A 10,155-nucleotide genomic window follows, 5' to 3' on the forward strand; every position below is an offset into this window, starting at 1 on the left:
GATCTTTGCTGTGGAGGGACGGCGTGGTGCTTCTACCTAGAGCGCCATTTTGCCAGACTCTAATGTTTTCATTTTGATTACTTTTTTTTGAGTGTTGTTGACAGCTTCTTTGTTCCACTTCATTTTCTATGCTGAGTCGTTTTTCTTAACATATTTTCTTTTCATGTTTTTTATTGTTGTTGATTTTGTATTTACTGAGTCTTTAATTTTTCCTGTTTTTTATTTTGAGGTGTAGGGTTGTTAGTTTCCTTTGTGATTACCTTAATATTTATCCCTATTTTTCTAAGTTTAAACCAGTCTTTTATTTCTTTATATCACCTTGACTTCCTCTCCATATGAAAAATCTATGTCTACCTTGTTTAGTCCCTCTCCTTTGTTTTAATGTTGTCATCTTTTACATATTGACATCTTTGTTTCCCCATTTTCAGTGTTTTAGATTTGATTGATTTTTGTGACTTCACTGTCTGGGTTGCTATCTGGTTGTTCTGTCCTGTGTTCTAGTCTTGGGTTGTTATCTGATGTTATTGATTTTCTAACCGGAGGACTCCCTTTAGAATTTCTTGTAATCTTGATTTGGTTTTTGCAAATTCCCTAAACTTCTGTTTATCTGGAAATGCCCTATTTTCGCCATCATATTTGAGAGACAGTTTTGCTGGATATATAATTCTTGGCTGGCAATTTTTTTTCCTTCAAGGTTTTATATATGTCATCCCATTGCCTTTTTGAGTGCATGGTTTCTGCTGAGTAGTCCGAGCTTATTCTTATTGACTCTCCTTTGTAGGTGCTTTTCTGTTTAGCCCTAACGGCTTTTAAAATTCTCTCTTTATCTTTGGTTTCGTTAAGTTTGATTATACTATGTCTTAGTGACTTACTTTTGGTATCTGCCTTATGTGGGGTTCGATGAGCATCTTGGATAGATATCTTGTCATTTTTCACGATATCAGGGAAGTTTTCTGCCAACCAATCTTCAACAATTCTCTCTGTATTTTCTGTTATCCCCCCAGTTCTGGTACTCAAATCACTCGTAGGTTATTCCTCTTGATAGAGTTCCAGATAATTCTTAGGGTTTCTTCATTTTTTAAAATCCTTTTATGTGATTTTTTCCTCAAATAGGTTGGTGTCAAGTGCTTTATCTTCAGCCTCACTAATTCTGACTTCCATTGCCTCAATTCTGTTCCTATGACTTTCTATTGAGTTGTCTAATTCTGAAATTTTATTGTTAATCTTCTGGATTTCTGATTCCTGTCTCTGTATGGATTCTTGCAGCCTGTTAAATTTGTCAGTATGCTCTTCTCTAATCCTCTTAAGTTCCTGTATTGCTTGGTCTGAATTTTGCATGAGCTCCTTCCTGATGTCTTGAAGAGTTCTTATATTAATCTTTTGTATTCTGCCTCTAGTAATTCCAAGAAATTCTCTTCATTCGAAAAATTTCTTGATTCTTTATGTTGGGAGCCTGTTGAAGCCATTATGGTCTGTCTGTTTATGTGATTTGATATTGACTGTTGTCTCTGAGCCATCAGTAATTTATTATATTTATTTATTTTATGTTAGCTTACTGTGTCCGAGATTCTTGTTTTGTTTTGTTTTGATATACCCAAATAGGCTGCTTGTGTTAGCTAAGCCAATCACTGGAGCCCTTGAAGCTCCAACACCTTGCTACCAGGTGGCCCAACCTGCCAGTAAGTATGTGATCCCAGGAGTCTGCTCATTTCTCTTGTATGGATTCAGCTCAGGTTCCAGGTAGTCGGCCACCAAGTGTATGGTGCAGGCTCTCACCTACAGTCCTAGACAGGCATGAGGGATTGGTGTAGGCACAGGCATCCAGCTGCAGGAGGAGGTCACAGACTAAGCAAAGCAGGGGGCTGACGGCTGCCCCCAAGTGTCCAGGAGGAAAGCGTGCCCTTGTGCCCTAGAGCGCGTAGGCAGGTGGGTTTTGCAGCCCGACTATTGAGCACCCAGTGTTGTCAGCTGTAAGGACTGGGAGGCACCTCTTATTCCTGGGCCCCTATCGCAGGTGGCTAGGTGGCGTGGGTGGAGCCACCAGTCCTCAGGCCCCTGATGTGGGTAGGTGAAGACCCTGCTTGATGGACAGAGCAGTGTCAAATGTCACGAACCTGCCACTTCACAGCTGAAACAGTTGAAGTTAGACCTCAGGTATATACCCTGTTGTACTGCAGTAATGAGCGCCTACACTGTTGAAATGGGCCCACACAAGTCTATGCAGGGGGAAAGGCACTCAAAGTCCCTGGATCCCTTATGCCTGTGCCTAGGCAAAGGAGCTGTGTCTACCCCGAGTTCCTGGCTTAGGGGAGCCGGCAGATTATTTTTTCCCGTTTGTTAGTTTGTTCCCTCTCCAAGGCCAGGAGAATGGCTCAGGGCGCGTGACGGATCCTATTTCCGGTCCTTAGGACTCTGCAGTCACTGAAGCCACCCTGGACCCAGTGCAGAGCAGGGAGCGGGGAGGTAAATGGGAGAGAGGTTTTTCCCAAAGGGGGGTGTTTTTGATTTATGGGGTAGGCCAGTTGCAAGTACTTATCTTTTGCCGATCGAGGGCTGCTTCTCACTGATTCTGGATGCCCGAGTAGACTCTCTGCCGCCAGATCTCTCCCAATGTGGAAAACGCCTCCCCAGCGCCACTGCTTGCCTCACAGCTTGCATCAGCCGATCCAGGCTGCAGGGTGCCGGTTCCTCCCAGGTCAGGTCTGACAAATCCTCGCTCCTTCCCAACTGTCTCTCCCTCCCCCTGCCACTCAGTCTGATTCCTCAACTTTGCCTTTGATGTTCAGGGCTCCTAGATTGTCAGATAGAATCGCTTCACTTGTTTTTTCAGGTCTTCGTTGTAAGAGGGACCACCGGAAGCATCTGAGTGCTCCTTGGGCTCCTTAACTGGTCCCTTGCTTCAAGTATTATGTCCTCTCCTGTCCACCCTGTCACCGCACCTGATGTAAAGTTATCCTAGTTGTCTCCTTTATTCATCATCATTGTGGTGGTTTTAAAAATGTGCCTTCGAATTCTTTGATATTCCTTCCTTCAAGAGGTGCAGCTTAACTCCTCTCCCCTTGAGTGGAGGCTAGGCTTAGTGAGTCACTTCTAAGAAAGAGAATACGGCAGAACTGATGGGCTAGCACTTCCAAGATTAGACGATGAAAAGAATGCAGCTTCCATCTTGGACAAGCTCTCTCACACTCATATTCTCTCTCTCTCTCTTTCATCACTCTCTTTATGGGAGGCCCTGTGGTGAGCAGCCCTGTGGGGAGGTCCACGTGGCATGGAAGTGACCTACTTGCCACAGCCATGTGAATGCGCTTGGAACTGGATTCTTCAGCCCCAATCAGGTCTTCAGAGACTGCACCTGGGTCGACAGTTTGCCTGCCACCTTATGATCGACCCCAAGCCTGAACCACTCAGCCTCTCCTGGATTCCTGACCTTCAGAAACTGGGAGTCATTTGTTATGTAGTAATAGATGAGTAATCCTGTGAAAGCCCTTTCAGGTCTACAAGTCTGCAACAGCATTTAGAATTTTCCTCCAAGCCTAGTCTTCTTTTAGAAACTTTAGCTTGGTAAACGGCACCAAAAGTCCCCTAGGCAGGCCTCATTGGGTAGGGCTTGAGACACTCTCATTTATCTAACAAATGGCAGTAAGTTTCCAAATGTTGATAACTATTAACAAACATCAGTGTGAAAGAATGGAGTAAGAAGAACCAATAAAGGACTCTGTAAAGAGCTTCCAGAGTTCTAAGAAGAAAGCCAAGAGCAAGTTGTGTCACTGAGCCCCAGCGACAGGGCATTTAAAACAGTTGGAGATCAGCACCATCTGCAGCGTGAGCTGGTCTGTCAGGTTTCCTAGATAAGCACCACAGAAGCAGACTGGCTGATGGAACCGTGAAGGGAACTAGCTAAAGGACCCTGGGTAGCTCACAGGCACTGGAGGAGGGCTGGAGAACCACGCTGGGAGGCTTTGCAGAGAGGAACGGAGTTCTAAAATACACCGCAGTGCCAGGCCGGAGAAGGCACCCCTGTAGCACTCTCCCACCACAGGGCACAGACCCTGTAGCTTGCAGCACCAGTGCGGGACGTTGGACGCTGCCACGAGAACCACAGTTGCCACTGCTGTGCCAGGAAACGGGTGGCAATGCCCCTGCTGCCGCCACCGCCACCAGAGACAAATCTTGCAGCCTCTGCTTTTTCCCATCTCTTGCCTCAGATTCAGAGTCGGCAGTGGGTGCATCTGATTGGTGGAGCCCAGGTTATGTGCCCAAACCCTAGCTGCAAGGGAAGCCAGGAGACTGAATACTGACCATCTGGAGGATCTATGGCAGCAGGCAAATTCTGCCTCATGGGGTGGGGCAATGCCCAAACTTAGGAAGGGAGGTTCATTAAATTTGGAAACAGAAACAAAAACAGCTGTCTACTTATATAGTGTGACATGGACAGGTGAAGAAAATCATGGGGGAGAGAGACATGTGAAGAAATAAAAAACAAAAATTACCGGTATCAGAGGTGATAGTGGTTGATATCACCGCAGATAATAAGGGAGTATTATGTACAACTTTAAGGAGCCCTTGTGGTGCAGTGGTTAAAGCGATCAACTGCTACCCGAAAATGCAGCGGTTTGAAACCATCCATGGCTCCGCGGGAGAAAGACGTGGCAGTCTGCTTCTGTAGAGATTTACAGCCTTGGAAAACCTATGGGGTCACTATGAGTCGGAATCGACTCGATGGCAGTGTGTTTATGTACAACTTTATGCCAATACATTTATATATTGACATGAAATGAACAAATTTCTTGAAAGACCCAAGTTAGCAAAGCTCATTCAAAAATAAATCAATAACTGAATAACCCTGTGTCTATTAAAGAAGTTGAAATTATAGTTAAAAACCTTCCCACAAGAAAAACTTGTGGCTCGGATGGCTTCACAAGTGAGTTTTACCAAGTATTTAAGGATGAGATAATACCAAAGCTACACAAACTCTTCCAGAAAATTGAAGAGGAAGACACAGTTCCCAGTTCATTCAATGAAGCCAACATTACCTTGATATCAAAACCATAGAAAGACATGACAAGAACACTACAGACCACTGCCCGTCATGAACATACATGAAAAAATTCTAAACAAAATTTTAGCAGATAGAACCAACAAGATATAAAAAGGATAACACAGCATGACTAAGTGAAGTCTATCGCGAGAACGGAAGATTGGTTTCAATATTTAAAAATTAATCAATGTAACTCAGCACATTAACAAACTAAAATTAGAAAAACTGTATGATTAACTAAGTAGACGCAGAAAAAACATTTGACAAAATCCAATATCCATTCCTGATTTAAAAAAACAAAAACAAAAAAAACTCCTAGCAAACTAGGAATAGAGGGGAACTTCCAGAACTTAATAAAGGACAATTAGGAAAAAGTTACAGCTAACATCATACTTGGAGCCCTGGTGGTGCAGTGGTTAAGAGCTACGGCTGCTAACCAAAAGGTCGGCAAATTGAAATCCACCAGCCACTCCTTGGAAAGCCTGTGGGACAGTTCTGCTCTTTCCTATAGGGTCGCTATGGATGTAGGGTCGGAATCAGCTCGAGGGCAACAGGTTTTGGTTTTTTTGGAACATTGTACTTAATGGTGAAAGACTGAGTGCTTTCGCTCTAAAATCAGGAACAGGACGGGGATGTTCAGTCTTACCTCTTCTGGTCAACATTGTACTGGAGGTTCTAGCCAGGGGAATTAGGCAAGAAAAAGAAAGAAAAAACATTCAGATTGGAAAGGAAGAAGTAAATAATGTCTGTTCACAGATGACACAATTGTCTGTGTCGACAATCTGTTGGAATCTACAGAAAAGCAACTAGAAGATGTGAGTTTAGCAAGCTTTCAGGATACAAGATCAAGCCACAAAAATCAATTGTATTTATATATTCTAGCAATGAACAATCAGAAATTGAAATTTTAAAAAAACAATATAATTACAATAGCATCAAAACTGTAAATTACTTAGGAATAAATATGACAAAAGATGTGAAAGGTCCGTACACTGAAAACTACAAAATATTGTTGAAACTAAAGAAGGCCGTAATAAGTGGAGGGAAAGACTTTGTTCATGGGCCAGAAGACTCAGAATTGTTAAGCTGTCAATTCTCCCCAAATTGTTCTGTAGATCCAATTCAATCCCAATCAAAATCAGCAGGCTTTACCCTTAGAAATTGACAAGATGATTCTAAAATTCGTATGGAAATGCCAAAGACCTAAAATAGCCTTAAAACAAAACTGACAAGGAAGAACAAAATTGCAGGACTGACAATCTCCGGTTTCAAAGATTATTATAAAGCTACAGTAAATCAACGTACTTTGGACATGTTATCAGGCGTGATCAGTCCCTGGAGAAGGACATCATGCTTGGTAGAGAATAAGCAAAAAGAGGAAGACCCTCAACGAGATGGATTGACACAGTGTCTGCAACAGTGGACTCAAGCATAACAACGATTGGGAGGATGGTGCAGGACCGGACAGTGTTTCGTTCTGTTGTACATGGGGTCACTGTGAGTCAGAACTGACTTGACGGCACCTAACAGCAGCAACAATAGTAAATGAACACTGCTCACTGTTGGCGTAAAGATAAATTACGCGTTTATGGACACATGATGGACAACTGTTCTTTGACAAAGGAGCAAAAGCAGTTCAATGGAACAAGGATAGTCTTTTCAACAAAGAGTGCTGGAATCATTGTCTGAACTTTGATCTATACCTCGCACTGCGTATAAAACTCAGCTCAAAATGGATCAGATCCCTAAATGAAAAACCATAAAACCTCTCAGCTAAAACAAGGTCTTTGTGACCTTGACTTAGATAAAGTTTTCTTAGCTATGATGCCAAAAGCGCAATCCGTGAAATAACAAATTGATACATTTAACTTCATCAGCATTTAGAATTTCTGCTCTTCAAAAGACACTGTTAAGAGAAGGAAAAGACAAGCCGTAGACTGGGTGAAAATGCTTGCAAATAATCTGTGTCAGAGAAAGTATTTCTAGAATATGTAAAGAACTCTTACAACTTAATAAGGCATACAACCCAATAATAATAAAATGAGCAAAGGATTTGAACATACGCTTCACCAAAGAAGATATACGAATGGCTACTGAGGACATGAAAAGATGCTCAACATCACCAGGCAAGGAATTCCAAGTTAAACCACAACGAGATTCCACTACACATATATTTAAAAAGCTAAAACTAAAAATACTGACCATAGTGAGTATCGACAAGGATGCGGAACTACCTGAACTCTCGTACATCCCTGCTGGGAATGTAAAATGGTATAATCACTATAACCTCTACTGTATTATCTAGCCATGCCACCCCTAGGTGTTTACCTACTTACAAGGAAATGTGTCCCCATACAAAGAGCTGTACACAAATGTTTATTTGCAGTAGCCCTGAACCGAAAACAACCCAAATGTTCATCAACAGATGAATGGATAAACACATTGTGGTACATCCATGCAGCGGAATATTATTTATTCAGCCATAGAAAGGAATGAACTGTTGATACACGCAACACCATGAATGAATCTCAAAATAATTTTGCTGACTTAAAGGAGCCAGACACAAAAGAGCATTTATTATATGATTTTATTTATAGAAAACTCCAGAAAATGAAAACAGAAAGCAGATCAGTGGTTGCCTGAGGATGGGAGAGGGCAAGAAGGGACAGGAAGCAGGGACGACAAAGGGGCACAAATAAACTTTGGGGCGATGGATATGTTGTTCACTATCTTGACTGTGGTGATGGATACACACACACACACGTATATATATAGCCCTGGTGGCGCAGTGCTTAAGAGCTATGGCTGCTAACCAAAAGGTTGGCAGTTCGAATCCACCAGCTGCTCCTTGGAAACCCTATGGGGCAGTTCTACTGTGTCCTATAGGGTCACTATAAGTCGGAATCAACTCAATGGCAACAGCTTTGGTTTTTGGTTGTATGTATATATACGGATACACATACACACACCCAATGATGAAAAGACAACCCCATAAAAATTGGGCAAAATATTTGAACAGACACTTTGCAAAGGAAGATACAGAAATGGCCAGGATCAGGGAAATAATTAAAATAACAATGAGATACCACTTCACACACAGTTGAATAGCTAAAATTAACGACTGACAACCCCGAATGTTAGTGAGGATACAAAAGAAAAGGGACTCGCATACATTTTTGGGGGGAATGCAGATTGTACAACCACTTTGGGAAACATTCTGGCTGGTTCTTACAAAACATACAGCTCTCTGATAAACCGGCAATTCCGCTCCTACGTATTTGCCTAAGAAAAATGCAAGCACATAGTAGCCACACAAAAACTTGTACAAGAACGTTCATAGTAGCTTTATTTACAATAGTCCATACTGGAAACATACCATATCATAAACTAGCAAGTGAATTAACAAACTCTGATATATCCATCAGTGGAATACTAACTACTCCACAATAAAAAGAAAGAAGCACCAACACAGACAACATAGATAAGTTCCCAAAACATCATACTGAGTGAACGAAACCAGACACAAAATAGTACATATTGTATGACTCCATTCGTCTGAAGTTCTCATAGAGGCAAAAAATCATTATGGTGGAAAAACTCAGAGCAGTGGTGCTTATGTGTGGGATGGTGGTGAGGGCTGCCTGGGTCTGACGGGGGGGCCTTTCTGGGGTGTTGATCATGTTCTGCATCCTGATAGGGGTTTGGAGTATGCATTTGTCAAAACTCACTGCATGGGCCAGGTAACTATTGCGCATTTCCCAGTATGTAAATTTTACCTTAAAAAAGTAAAAAGCACAGTAAACAAGTTTTATTTTGTATAAAATAAGTATGATGTTTGATCCCTAGTTCATGATATGCACGCGTAAGTGTTTAAATGTGAAGTGTACTTATGTCAGCGACTTACTTTGAAATGCATGAATGAAATGAGCAGGACCATGGGATCAAGCAAGTATAGCGTACTGCTCATTGTAGAATATTGGCGGTTGGTACGTGGGTACAATTATTTCCATTCATCTGTATGTTTCAACGTTTTCATAAAATGGGGGATACGAAAAAACTTGTCAGCGTCTAATGGATAAAATAATTGCAAGAATATTTAAGAAGTTGGTTATAACCATTATCGCTACTAAAGCATTAAATGTTTATTAATAAAAATGTAATAAAAAGTGTCACTCAATCAAATTCTGGGCTTTGCGTGGCTTCGCCTCCCAGCTTCCGCCTCCTCTCCCTTGACCTCTGCACTCCAGCTGCATTTTCCTTTTTGGTCCTAGAATACGTCAAGGTTGTGCCTGTCACGGGGCGTTTGTACTTGATGTTCCTTTTGCCGTGGATACCCTTCCTACCTTCAACCACATTCACCTGAGTCCCTCTATCATTAAAACCCATCTCAGCCTTAGCGTCACTGAAGCCCCCCTCCCATCACTCCCCATTGATTTTCTTCCCAGCTGTCACTACTCTAACGTGTTCTACGTTTATCCTTGTGTATCATCGGCTTCAACAAGGCAGCGACCTGGATTCCCACGTGCCGGGCAGTAGCTCCGAGATTTTTGTTGAGTGACGGTGAATTCACCTACAGTTGGCTCACATCTGCTTGCTGCACCCCCAGGATCCAAGGATCCTGTCGTTTTTGCTTCATAGTATGACCTGCTATTTTGAAACGAACTCCTGTGTTTGCTAGTTTGTGGCGGGTGCTCACACACACTCGCGCGCACACATGCCCTCTCAGGGGCTCTCGGAAGCGAGAGCGTGTCCCCCGAGGGCAGGGCTGGGCCAGGCACAGCGAAGGCCACCAACCTTGTCAGCTTTGAGCCCTCAAGTGGGGGGCTGCCTTTCATCGCCCTCGGATCTCGTCCCCCCACCGTACCCAAAGGGGAGGGGTTCTTTCCAGCCATTCGTTCTCTCCATCGTAGGCGGGGCCGTGGGCTCATTCATTCATTCACTCGTACATTCATTGCTTCCCGCCCCCCCCCCCGCCCCCCGGGGCTTCCGGCGAGCTCTCCGCTCCCCCGCGGCCCCGCCTGACCCTCCTCCTCGCCCCGCCCCCTTTCCCAGCCAATCGGGGCCGGCAGGCTGGGCGGGGCCGGGGCGGGGTCTCGCTCCCCCTTTACTGGCGGCGC

Source organism: Trichechus manatus, unplaced genomic scaffold (genome assembly GCF_000243295.1).
Source record: "Trichechus manatus latirostris isolate Lorelei unplaced genomic scaffold, TriManLat1.0 scaffold00309, whole genome shotgun sequence".
In the NCBI taxonomy this organism is placed as follows: Eukaryota; Metazoa; Chordata; class Mammalia; order Sirenia; family Trichechidae; genus Trichechus; species Trichechus manatus.